At 43.6% G+C, this 13,497-nt stretch overlaps 2 long non-coding RNA genes across 4 annotated transcripts in view; one reads left to right on the forward strand and one right to left on the reverse strand.

The window, feature by feature from the left end:
• LOC118538092 (uncharacterized) overlaps positions 1-13,497 on the forward strand; it is a 100,084-nt gene that overhangs the window by 31,696 nt on the left and 54,891 nt on the right. The window lies entirely within an intron of this gene.
• On the reverse strand, positions 1,771-13,427 carry LOC118538093 (uncharacterized). 3 transcript variants are annotated; one of them, XR_013442446.1, is made up of 4 exons: positions 13,364-13,427; positions 12,464-12,605; positions 10,284-10,396; positions 1,771-2,007 (listed from the first exon to the last, which is right to left on the reverse strand). It is a non-coding gene; the product is annotated as an uncharacterized LOC118538093 (long non-coding RNA). The 3 variants fall into 3 exon arrangements; XR_013442447.1 differs by having other exon boundaries at positions 12,464-12,758; positions 13,364-13,401; XR_004918456.2 differs by lacking the exons at positions 1,771-2,007; positions 10,284-10,396 and adding an exon at positions 10,400-11,113.

Here is a 13,497-nt window from a genome sequence, read left to right on the forward strand (position 1 = left end):
TCTGAATTTTTATTAGCTCAGAAACAGTGATTAGATCCTAAATAAATCTAGAAAGAGATAAGAAAGTCCAGATTTCAGAGCTGACTGGAATGACTCCCTCAAAGATGCTAAATTTAGGAAACCCAGTAAGAGGCAGCTTCTCAAAATGAGAGAAATAATAGTGTGAGCAGATTATAAAGTCGTAGTTTACTTTTTTTGTATGCCAGACATATTCTGTTGACTTTATCAGTTCATCTCCTGAGAACAGTAGCCGAGAACATTCCAATTCACCTCTACCAGGTTTTGACTACAGTATCCTCAACTGCGTGGGAAGTCAAAACACTTTAAAAAAAAAAGCCAACATAACCACAAAGCCATTATGACACTCAAACTTATTTCCTTAATATTATTTAATGTTCAGTTAGCCTTAAAAAATTCAATTAGACTTCACATTTCCCAGATTATGTCATAATTTTTTTCAGCTTGTTTTTGGAATCAGAGTCCAAATAAGATCCAATCATTAATATTAGTTTATAAGTTTCTTAGATCTCTTTTAATCTATACATTTACTTTCCATCTTTTTTTTTTCTTTGAAATTTATTGGCTGAGGAACCTGAGTCATTTATCCTGCAGAAGGTCCCACAGTAGGCATGAATTGCTTAGATATCATTGAAAATGTCTCTTTGTCTCATATATTGCTGGTGAATTAGTAGTTAGATTTAGAGATTTGATCAGATTCAGATTTGATTTTTGATTTGACCCCTTGGGGCAAAGTGGTCATTTCTCTGGTAAATTTGGAAAGAATGAATTGGGTATGCTCAATACAACTCCTCTGGCTCTTTTTAGCCAGACTCTCCCAGGATATATACATTCTACTTTCCTCCTCCAGGAAGTAAAATTTAAAGGGGTCTTCCCTGGATGGGGTGGAGGATGGAGTGGGGAGTAGGGAGAGCTACAGTTTTCTTGCACAATCTATGAATGAGTGGGCTAGTTTCCCTAATCCTGGGGTTCAGGATCAAGAAGCCCAATTACTAAGTGATAAAGCCACATCTATCAATATCAACTTTATCAGTAGTGTTGTTATTTTGACCTCTCATATACCTTATTGTTTTGCATTATTTCTCAATTGATTCAGAACTCAGGCAGAGAATGGGGTGGGTATTATTTATTGGAGCCTCTAAACTCTACAACAACCACCGGGGATAAATAGACTAGCTACTTGTGTTAGAGAAGCTTCTATGCCTTCCTTGCCCACAGGTCCTATTAAGAGTTGGCCATATTGGGCACCTGGGTGGTTCAGTTGGTTAAACATCTGCCTTCAGCTCAGGTCACCATCCTGGGGTCCTGGGATCGAGCCCCACATCAGGCTCCCTGCTCACCGGGGAGTCTGGTTCTCCCTCTTCCTCTGCCCCTGCCCCGCTCATGCTTGGGCTTTCTCTCTCAAATAAATAAATAAAATCTTAAAAAAAAAAAAAAATGAGTTGGCCGTATTTACTGTATTCATCTCATTCCCTCACCCCTGGGCAATAGCTGTTTGGACCTCACCCAAAGCTACCAGGTAGATGCTCACTCTCTTTATCTTTCAGGAAATTCTACTAAGACACAGTGACTTTAATTATTTGATAGCAGGTGCATGAACTGGATTGGGAGAGACATTTTCTGGCCCTGTGCCTTGCTGATAAGTAGGTACAGAGACTCAGCTTCAGGGAAGCGGCATGGAGCAGGCACACAGAAAGGAGTGGAGATAAGTGATCAGGAGATCTTTAAGAATCAGAGGCAGAAGACGGGCTCTCTGACCTTATTCTGGTCCCACAGGTTTATTTTGGGTCTTAGAGTCAGTGAGATGGTCACTTTACCCTAGGTTGATGAGATGGAGGGAATTGTACTCCCTGGACTTGCTGAAGAGACAGCACTGTAGTTTTCTGGAAGAACTTTCGTGACGGGCTCGCTTGAGGTAGAAGCTAAGAAGCCAGGGAGTCTGAGTATGGACAAAACATCTGCTGGAGCAAGGAAAAGCATTTTCTTACTCTGGTGAGAGAAGGAAGAAAGAGAGTAAGAGTGTGGGGAGTAGAGTCTGCGACATTAATGTGACATTTCCCATGACCAACCCTCCGAAACTTTGGAGTTCTGATCTCTTGAAATAGGAAATTTTCAATGTTCTTAGTGAAAGTTGTTGAAGGGTCTGTGCTTGGTACCCAGATTCATTTGGAAGAATCAAGGCAGCCCAAGGGAGTGTAGGAGCCCTGAGTGTGTGTGTGTGTGTGTGTGCATGCATGTGTGTGGTAGAAATGGATCAGAGTGTGTAGAACTTTGGGCTTGAAATGGAGGTTTAGAACTAACTGTAACTGGATGATATCGGTCACTTGGAATGTGAGCCTCCTTCACTTCCTCTTTTGAGGGCAGAGTCCTGTAATCTACACAGAGACCCCAAAGCTTCAGTCATATTGCCCCTCAAATTTGTCATCTCTGCCAGGCTGTCCTATCACTGTGGTTATTTCCCCCTGCCCTCAGTGTAGCCTGTCACCACCAGGAGCTCCTCATTACAGCCCACTTAGGTCTCTTTCCACTACATCAAAGGAAGAGTGTTTGGGGCAGATCTTCCTTCCCCTCGCAGGTCTCTTCCTTTAGTCTCTCCCAAATTACCAACAGCCTAAGTGATTATATGCAGGTTTCTTCACCGAAGAGTTGAAGCAATTTCAGAAGGGAGATTCAGTGTCAGAGAGGGGAAGGATAAAGTGCTCCTAGCTTTTTTTTTTGAGACTTTTTCTTTAGTTCTCAGAGGGATGGTATGTACAGATCTAGATCCTTCAGGATCCCTGGATTTTAGCTGGACAACGTTTTCTTCTTCATGGGCCTCCTTTTAAAATTTGTCCCATTTGAAACCCCGCCAGTTTCCACACCAATCATAGGAAGGGATCTCACTTCTTGGATCTTTTCTCTCTCCAAATTCACCATCCTTACCTCACCCCAACATCCCAAGTCACACTGTGCCAATTTGAGGTGAGCCCCCAGGATGTTAAGCTAGTTCAAAACGATGCCTATTGTCACCCAAGTCTTGCAGAACTGTATAGGGGAAGAGGTGGGGGCGGGGGGGAAGAAGAAGAACTTCTGGGTCCGTAGTTAGTTGTGGATTTAGATCTTCCTGGACAGATTTCCTTTTCCATATTCTTATATGTGTGAACAGCAATCATGTCAGTTCGTTTGATTAATAGAATTGTTGTATTAGCTCATCCACTGCTCCAGGAACAGACATTAATTTTTATAGAGAGTACAGTCTAGACTCATATTGAAAAAGGATATATTTCCTCAATTAGAAAGACATCTCGCCTTTTTCCCAGAGTTAGTGGGCCCCATTATTGTTCAGAAAAGAGGTCTGGTTTCTTTCCTGCTCTGCCTGGGAAGCTATTGAAAGAATAAATAAGCTATATTATCCTTTAATGGCTCCTCCCTTTTGGTAATTCAGGAAGGGCTCGAGACTCAATAAATTGTTTCAATAGTCTGCTTTGGGAGCTGGGGTAGCTGCCAATTCTTTTATAATAAACCCACCTTCATTTAAATTAACCAAGATAGTTTCTGTTCCTTGCAACCAACTGATCCTTGTCTAGAAGAGAAAGTGGTTCTGACAACTAGGTTTGCAAGCAATAGAGCCTCAAAAGAATGTGGATACTGTCTCTAGCATTGCTGCATGGTATCAAGTGGTAAAGATTCTTTCATCCTGGGCAGAGCAGTTTGGTGAAGGCTGGGCAGCTTGAGTGGGCTTCTGCTTATTGCAAAAAAGTGATGCCTAAGTAGCACCCAATATAATAGAGGCCTGGAGAATTATGGGTAGAATATGAGGAGCCCCTGGCATGACTTTTTATTTTGCCATATCTGGTAGTAAAGGTTACTTAAAATATTAGCACAATTCTAGACTAATTCACCAAGGGTTCAGACTCTTCTGGTATGAAGGTTTGGGTCAGTTCACCTCGTAAAGAAACCCTAACCAGTGTAGGTACTGGTTAAGAGCCTAGGAAACAGGAGATGCACTATAGAGGACAGACAAAACAAAGATGTTTTACTTCTAAAATTCAACCATCAATTTCTCATCCAAATGGGATGGGATTTTATTTGATTTAAATTTAGCTTATTTTTATTTTATTTTGTATATATTTTTTAAGATTTTATTTATTGTAGAGAGAGAGAAAGAGCATCAGGGGGAGGGGCAGAGAGAGAGGGAAGCAGACTCCCTGCTGAACCTGAAGACCGAAGCACGGCTCAATTCCTGATACTGGGCTCAATGATCTTCTGACACTGGGCTCGATCCCAGAACCCTGAGATCATGACCTGAGCCAAAACCAAGAGTCCAACGCTTAACCAACTGAGCCACCCAGGTGCCCCTTTTAATGTTTAACTCAATCTGTTTTCTGAGCTTTTAACTCTAGTCTTAACCAACTTCTCCTTCTCTCTCTCTTTCCCTCTTCCTCATAATATTTGACATTTCAAATCTTCCCAGTTTATTTTGCTCTCTCATTCTAATGGTCCCTGATTGGCTGGGAGGATATGAGAGGGAGTCCCTGACCTGGGGAACACAAGCTTTAGTCAAGGACTCGGTAGTGCAGGCCACTTTCTGAGAGTCGTGTCAGGAGGTCTTTCTGCACACCCCTTCCTCAAGATCCAGGTCCCACAAGGTTTGTGCACTACATGGGGAAGCCAAGAGTTTCCCTATGGTTACTGCTTTTGGTTTCAACCAAGACACTATGTGTTGCCTTCTTGAGGCATCTAGGTCCTAGATTGAGCCTGGGATCATGGCGGGGTGGGGGGGGGGGGAGGCGGTGCTTAAAATGTTCAGCTGTAGAAAAAGCTTATTTCTGCCTCCCCTTCACTCACTTGTGTAGATAAAACAAAGCAAGTCCTGTGAGGAGCCTAAGCAGAGGGTTATTTAAGGGGAGGGAATAGACATAAAGCAAAGCAGTGCATTCTTTCCTTTCCTTTCTCAACTTTTGTTGCCAAGGTATCACCATAGTCTACAGGCTCTCCTTCAGGGTGGGCACATCTGGCAATGAATATGATGGTGACTCCTTTTGGACAGGTGAGCTGGCTTCAGGGAAAGCCAAGGAGCATCAATGACACCAGCAGGGTTCACTACTCCAAATACAGTAGTACTGGCCCGTGACCAAACTCGGCCCATGAGTGGTGTTTCCCCCACTCCTGTCACTGCTTCTCACTGGTCTCTCTCTCCCAAGGTTGCCAATCAGAAGCAGGGGCTTAATTCTTATTAACACATTTACTCCTAAGGCTGTCATTGCAAGCATGATCTACCTTGTTTAATGAAGCAAATTTTGTGTTTTCTTCAATTAACAAATCTGTATTGGGCGCCTTCATGTTCTAGGCTCTTGTGTGCTTAACATTTGTTTATTAAAACTAAGAACTAAAATATCTGTGGTAACCAGCTGTGGGTAGGTTCAAGGTTACATTTACTTTTTTACTCAAAACTGCATGCTCCAATCTAAACATGCTCATCCTTCTCATAACCCTCACATCCCTTTTCCAGGGTGAGGCAGGCTTGCAGTGAACATCCTGAGCATTTTTACAAGAAGGGATCTTGTTAACTTCGACAGACAGTTCTTACAATACTTCCCCCCCCCCAAGGATGGGTGGCACAGTCAGTTAATTGTCCGACTCTTGGTTTCAGCTCAGGTCATGATCTCAGGGTTGTGAGATTGAGCCCTGAGTTGGGCTCCTCACTCAGCCTGAGGTCTGCTTGAGGTTCTCTCTCCCTCTCCCTCTGCCTTCCCACTCATGCTCTCTCTCTCTAAAATAAATAAATAAATCTTAAAAAAAAAACAATAATAATATTCCCACAATCAAGATTAATCATGTTGGAAGGTATATATTTTTGAGAGTGCTCATCTAGGTCCTGAAGCATTTCAGAAACTACTCTCCTATTTCCTTCTCTACCAGTTTTAAATGGTCCCCAATGCTGATGGAAGAAATCACTTCTCCATTAATTGCTTTGTGATTTCATTCACACTGATCATTTCCTGTCCTTAAGATGTGGCTCTCAGGTGAAATGGAAGATTTCTCTGTCTCATCTCTCAGAGAAACCTGTGTTATTGTTATTGGTAACATTTGGGGTGGCTCACACACCCCTGCAGTATTAACTAGAGTAGTTAATTAACTAGGGGCAGTATTAACTAGGGGTGGGTGGGTTAGTAGGGTAGCCACTTGCCACATGTAGCTGTTAAGCTTTTGAAATGTGGATTGTGTGACTGAGGACTTAGTTTTAATTGTAATTTATTTTATTTTATTTTATTTTATTTTTAAGTAGGCTCCATACTGAGAGTGGGGCTTAAACTCACCACCCTGAGATCAAGACCTGAGCTGAGATCAAGAGCAGATGCTTAACCGACTGAGGCACCCAGGTGCCCCCTTCAATTGTAATTTAAATTTAAACAGCCACCAGTGGCTAGTAGCTATCATATTGGACAGTGCCAGGCTAGAGAAGTCCTGAGACAAATTTAGGAAAATGGGTTTTGGATCACACTGCTTGTATTAGGCTTTACCAGGTGGCACTCTAATCTGACTTCCCAAGGATCCTTCAACCCCTAGCTTAATTGGAAGGAGCCATTTCCATTCTTTGTTGGAGGATTTGCATTGTAACTCTACAACTTTTATAAGTACAGCAGCATCCAGACATTGCAGTTTTCTATCTTTATAAACTTTCTTATTCTAGTTGGAGCCATGCAAGTATATGGTTTCCTTAATATATTGCACAAATTTTCCAGTTGTGGAAGTATCAATCAGTAAATATCTATCTTTTCTTTTTTCTTTCTCTTTTCCCGCCCTCCCTTCCCTCTCCCTCCATTCCTTCTTTCCTCTCTGTCCATCCTCCATGGCCATCCTTCTTCTTTCCTTCCCTTCTTTCTTTCTTTTTTAACATAAATCTCTAGCCCACATCAGTAGGACGGCTCCAGCCCCCTCCTGCATTCCCCCACCTACATTAGCTTCCAAGCAAACTGAACTTTGGCTGAATCTTATGCCTCCAAGACCAGCCCCACCTCCTCCCCCTGGTCTCTCTCCTTGGTCCAGGCCCTGAAGCAGCCCTGTGTACTCCTGTGGGGAAGGAGTGCCTTGCTCATTGCTCTCTGGTCCATTCATTGTGTGGCTTAGATGCAACTTGGTGACAGCAAGGATGTCTTAAACCTTATCTCCTGACTGTTCAATTAATACTTCCTTCATCCAACTCCCCACAATTAGGAGGAGTCATGATTAATCTGCAGCTCCCACAAACAGGCAAATTAACTAGTTGGCAGTGCACTCATTTTGTAAGTATATTACCTCCATGAGATTCAGTGGATTACTGTGATACCATCCCCTTTGACAGGATGGGGTCTGATACCAAAAAGCTGGGGTACCAGCCTCAAGGACCATTCCATCAGTCATAGGGATCATTCTCACTCTTGGATTAAATGGGTAACCTTGCAGACCTATCAAAACATGGTTACCCTTTTCAGAGCCTCTAACTGCCATACCTGGCTGGCTTAGTGAATGATTATTCATACTGGCTCTGAGAGCTTTCTCTTCTGCTTTTAAAATCCACTGCATCCAAATAGGATAAGAAATATTTAATAGGGTACTTTGTGTTGTGCAGTATTGCTAAACCATGCCAATTGCCTTAGAGTGGGATGGGATGACAGAGCCAAAGCTGTTCTCTGCCAGGGTAAAGCTTACTTCTCTCACTTCCCTAGTTGAATTGATTAGCAACTCTCTCTTTTTTTAGACACCAAACAAATGAGTTATTTTTCAAACAAAATCTTACAACTAAACACCATCCAACTAATGCAGTGCTAAATCTTATAAGCCACATTTCCCAGTTGTGATAGATACTAGGTGGCTCATAATGACTTCTCCTTCCTTGGACCCAGCCTGAGATATACAGGGACCTCTGTACTAAGATGAATGTGGCTGCAGGACTCTAGCTATATACAATTTCCTGTTAGTCACCACTGGTCTGGAATCACTGCCCATGGCATCATGGTTAAGACTGTCTTCCGTGCCACATTGTATCTTTCCGTCTAGAGGGCTGCCCTATGAGAGGGAGGGCACACCATTCCCTAATGATTTGCCCTGTCCTTTATTATGTGGGAGGCAAAATATGGTCCCAGATCAGAGGCTGTAGTTGAGATATGCCATATTAGCTCAAGGTAGAGGGTTGCAGCGGCTTTGATGGTGGCTCCTTGGTTATTTGCCAAAGAATGCAAGCTCAAATCCAGGCGAGGCTAAGGCCCTCCCTGTCAGAGCCCACTGAGTTCCTCAGATTACAGAAGGAGGTTCAATGGAGTCTATTCAGTAAGTGTTCTAGGCTTTTTGCCTTTTGGAATGTCCCAGGACATTTCTGCAGGAAAAGCTCAACTCCCACGTCCTGACCATTGGCTCCAGCAGCAATTACATACTCCCAAAACTATGGGCTTCGGCCAACCTCAGTCTCATCTCAGGTGCATGATGTTCCGATGTGCTTTGGCCAAAATGTTCATCCATGGCATATTGATTTACTTCATTGTTAAAATTTTTCTGCCCCTAATCCTTTTGGTAGGTGTCTTTCTGTGTAATGGTTTCCTAGGGCCGCCATAACAAATTACCACAGATTTAGTGGCTTAAAACAACAGAAATGTACTCCCTTCCAGTTCTGGAGGGCAGAAGCACAAATCTGTTGGTAGGGCTACGCACCACTGGGCGTTCTGAAGGAGAATCCACTCCATGCCTCTCTCCTAGCTTCTGGAGGCTGCTGGTGATCCTCAGTGTTACTTGTCTTGTGACTGCTCTCTGATCTCTGTCTCAATCTGCATATCACCTTTTTCTTTTTCTGTGTCTCTGTTTTGTCCTTTTCTTACATGGGCACTATTCATTGGATTTAGGACCCATTTTAAAACTAGGATGATCTCATCTCAATATCCTTAACATAATTACTCTACTGTAAGAGAATAAAACTGGTAAGACTCTACTACCAAATAAGACTCTATTACCAAATAAGCTAACATTCACAGGTATCAGAGGTTAGAACTTGGACATAGCTTTTTTGGGGACACTATTCAACTCACTAAAAATACGAGAAAAAAATAGTGGCTTAATTTAATAGTATGCCTGATTTTTATAAAAAGGCGTCCCCAAACCTCTTGGTTATAGTAAACCATTCCAGGACCTTCCATCCATTTGGTGATTTTGATTTCTGGATTCAATTCAGATTCTTACTTCCTGTTGCCCCAAACTTATAGCTCTCTTAATTGCCAGTGACACAGAGCTCCGTCATTGTGTGGAATGGCCTTACCCCTTCCGTAGACAGGATGTCTATGACAAAGGGTGGAAGGTAGCGCCTGTCCACTGAGGCTCATTCCCTGTTAAATGCATGGTTCTGCCTGTGTTGCACATTGTTACTCTTGATTCAAGGGTTAAGTCCCTAGAGGATGCCCCAGCTGAAGGTGAGGTTTAGGGTCAGGGATGCTTCTTGTACAATTAACTCACATAGCCACCCCTCATCCGTTCTTAGATTTCCCCCCATTTAATAATCAAAGACTGTTAGTCTGTATTGCAGCGTGAGACAGAGCATTCCAATTTACGAAACAACCCTGAAACCTCTGGTGAATCTTTCCACTAGCTTTTGTGGTAGAATCACAATCAATTGTTTTCCAAAAACAACATAGTTCTCAGAGGCTGGAAGCATTGCCTTAATTTAAACTCGAAATATTTCTGGTATATTTTTCCTGCTTGGATCTGCCTCCTTCCCTCCCTGCCCCAAATCAGGGAGGGAAGAGGCAGAAATCAGAGAGGCCTCAAGTCCTATCTTTCTTTCTGACTTACAGGGCACCAGGGGTAGAGCTGACCAGACTGTGACTTGTAACCTGGTCAGGGCCGGTCACCGAAGCTCCTCTGAACCCTGTTCAAAGTATGTGGCCTTTTTGGATAATCCAAGAGATGGAATGTATAAGAATTCCAAGGTGGAGCATATGCCAACTCTAAAACCCAAACACCCCCATTAGCAGCTGTTCTTTGTTGTGGTGGGAGGTATTCCATATGCTTCCCTACCTGCCCCAGGCCTAAGTACCACTACTTCTTAACCCCTGTCTGCTGGATTCCTTGTAGCTGGTCCCCAGAACTGATGGCGCATATTCATCCCCTCAGTGCCTCTGCCACTTTTGTTTCAGGGGATCTTTGCAACATCATATAGTGGGGCACCTGACGGCTGAGAAAAGAAGCAAGCAAGCAAGGATGCAGAGTGGTACCACCTAAGGCACCGTAACCTGGTCTGTCGCTCTCAGAGTTTCCTTTACCTTTCTCTCGTTGAAAGTAAAGGGAACATGCAGCTGTTCTTGATAGCGGCAGAGACAGAGGGCCATCCGTGAGCGGATCTTTGTTAGGCGGTATATCCTAGGCAGATTCAACCCTGTGGAGAGGCGTAGTGGATTTTTATTTTTTTAATAAAGCCAGCCGTTCCTCATAGTATGCCAAGTTCTAGGAAGGGGATGGGCCAGTGTATAAAAGGAACCCTTGACAAATAGAGTGGGTAATACCTTTTTTCAGTTTTTTAAAGGTTGTGTTGGCTCCACCACCATAGCATTCCACTAATTTTTGCAAGATCAGTTATATTTGGGCAACTGTTAATTTAATTGTCTATGATCTACAAGGAGTCTTCAGGCTCTATTAACTTTTCCTACAGAGAATTTCGTACTTCCACAGAATTAACTGGGGAGGCCACTGAGGAGGGCAACCTATGTAAAGGGATAATGTGATGATGTTGGTGATTAATTAGTGAATAGATTAGTTTTCCAGGGTTATCAAAGTAAATTACCACAAACTGTGGCTTAAAACAACAGAAATGTATTCTCTCAGAGTTCCGGGAGGCTGGAAGTCTGAAATCAAGGTGTTGCTGGGCCATGCTCCCTCCAAAGCTTCTAGGGAAGAACCTTTCCATGTCTCTTTCAGCTTCTGGTCACTTCAGGCATTCCTTGGCTTCTGGTAGCATAACGCCAATCTCTGCCTCCATTAGTACATGGTATTCTCTCTGTGTGCTCCATGTCTTCTTATAAGGACACCAGTCCTATCGGATTAAGGGCCCATGCTTCTCTAGTATGATCTCATCTTGATTACATCTGCAAAGACCCTGTTTCCAAATAAGAACATATTCATGGGCATCAAAGGTTAGGACTTGAACATACTTTTTTCGGGAAACACAATAAACCTACAACAGTGGGTTTCCACTTTTCATGCCCACACCAAGGAGTTTGAGGGAGTGGGTTGCAGCCATACCCCAGAAATCTTTAAGATCAGGTTACACTGCCTTAGAGGGTTTCATTCTGCATCCTTGTTTTCTTTTTTCCTTATCCTAATTGGAAACTGCAATATGGTTTCTTCTTGGATACTCCATGAACAAGGTTACACTATCATAATTTCTGTCAGTCTGGGCTTTGTTGACTCAGGGCATTCTTCTGGGTCACCCCAAGTTATTTTTATCTACCTTATGGGCTTCCCTTTTCCAACATCAGTCAGTTCCTATACTTTTATACCTAAGGTTTTAGAGAGACCCATAGAATCATCAATAGTTTTATTGCTAAGTTTTATGCTCCTCCTTGCTCTATATATCCAGAGAGGGATTTAGCAGGTCTTTGAAAAATACCTACTCATGTAGTCTTGCTTCCAAATTCATTGGACCCCTTAGCATTATTCCTCAAGGCTGGTGATTCTTTCATAGGCTTCCTCTAGAAGATATTTTGATTGACCAATCCTAGCAGTGCTGAGATACCCACTTTTCCTCCCATGCCATCCATGTTTCTAGGGAAGGTCAAGAAGTAGGCCTAATTTGTCAAAATGTAATTTTCAGCTCTCTTGTCACTGATGCGTGAAGGAACCCAGGCTAAAGCTTACCAATGCAGGAAACTTCCCTAGCCATAGAATTTGGTTCTGAATGGCCATGTAACCCAGTGGAAGGCAAGTGGATTCTGGGAGGCTTCTGGGAAATAGATGTCCTAAATTTTAAGATGGTCCTTTCTTTTCTCTTGACCTTGTGTGTTGATATGAGGCCTGAAACTGCTGTAGCCACCTTGTGCCTAGTTTGGGAATGAAGCTGACTCCTGGGAATGAAGCTGCACAGTCTAGAGAACTGTAAAGAACTAGATTTGAAGCTGTGACTGACCCACAATTAATCATCACTCTACAGTAGTCTTTTCCAGTTATGTTCAGATTGGATTTCTTGCTTCTAAGACCTGAATTGGGCTTTCTATTCCCCTGATTTGAAAGCATTTTATCTGGCACATCCTGATGGGTCTGTTTGAGCAAATGGAAGATCCAATGGAAGAGAGAGTGATTCCCATCAGGCTCCCAAGGGAGTCTTTCCTCAGTGTGAAGCAGAGGGCTCAGGCTCCATAACCTCATATTTGTAGAAGTCAGTCATCAACTTAGCATCCCCAGAAATCTGGCAATAGCTGCCATCCTCTGGGGGTACTTATGTACATACCTGTATGTGTCAGACTGCAGGTCCTTTCCATGTAACTATGCCCAGTGATAGTTACAGTTTCTTCCACAGTTGTTATCAAGTGGCCCTCACAGATTGGGTGAGGAGAGGGATCAGGATCAATGGATTGCTTGGACTCCTGAGCCTACAATCAGTTTACAGACAGGACAGGGGATTTTCCAAACTGATGGCATTACAAATTCATGATCCACAGTAACTGGACCCTCCAGACACACTCTCTCCCCCTCTACAGCAGCAATTTCAAATCTTCACCCGCTGCAGATATTCTCAGCTATTTCTAGAGAAAATTAAAAAAAACAACAACAAAAAACAACAAAAAACAAAACAAAACAACAACCCAGAAACATCAGGCAGGAGCCACAGCCGACCTCCATGGAAACAAAGACATACCAGCACCTACAATAACCCTTTTAAGGGTTTCAAAGGAAGAGGTGTCTTGCCTGCCCTCCAGGCTTAGGGTGTAAGAGCTAGGTGTGGCTGGGGCTTTACCACTGAAGCACAAAGAAAGGGAGGTAAGAGAACTAGAAGAAAGAAAACAGGGCAATGCTACCCAACAGTAAGAACTAGAGAGGCAGTAAGGGAGGCCTGTGGCTAAACCCTGGCGATGACTATTAGGAAAATACCAGAGGCTGCCCCGCCTGCCGGTGCGCATTGAGCAGCCTGTGTGGTCACGAAGTGAGGCCTCTGCCCTAAACAGTCTTGGGTCTGTAGCGTAGCATCCCTCCCTGCCTACCGCGCCCAACCCGGGGGCACAAATACAGTCCTCAGGGGCGTGGGAGGCCGAAGGCGGTGGCTGTGGGAGCCCCTCAGGTTATCCTTGTGCCGCATTTACATAGTTTCTCTACCCACTCGATGTGCACAACAAAATTTTCCATGGCTCACCCTCCGCGGTGGTGGGAGTACGTTCCAGAAAGAGGAACACCAGGGAACTGGGACGGGAGGAGGGGAATTCAAACTTACAGGGAGAGAGTTTGGGGAAGGGGGGGCGGATACGAGGCTGACCAGCTTCCCCGCAG

This window comes from Halichoerus grypus, chromosome 11 (assembly GCF_964656455.1).
Source record: "Halichoerus grypus chromosome 11, mHalGry1.hap1.1, whole genome shotgun sequence".
Taxonomy (NCBI): Eukaryota; Metazoa; Chordata; class Mammalia; order Carnivora; family Phocidae; genus Halichoerus; species Halichoerus grypus.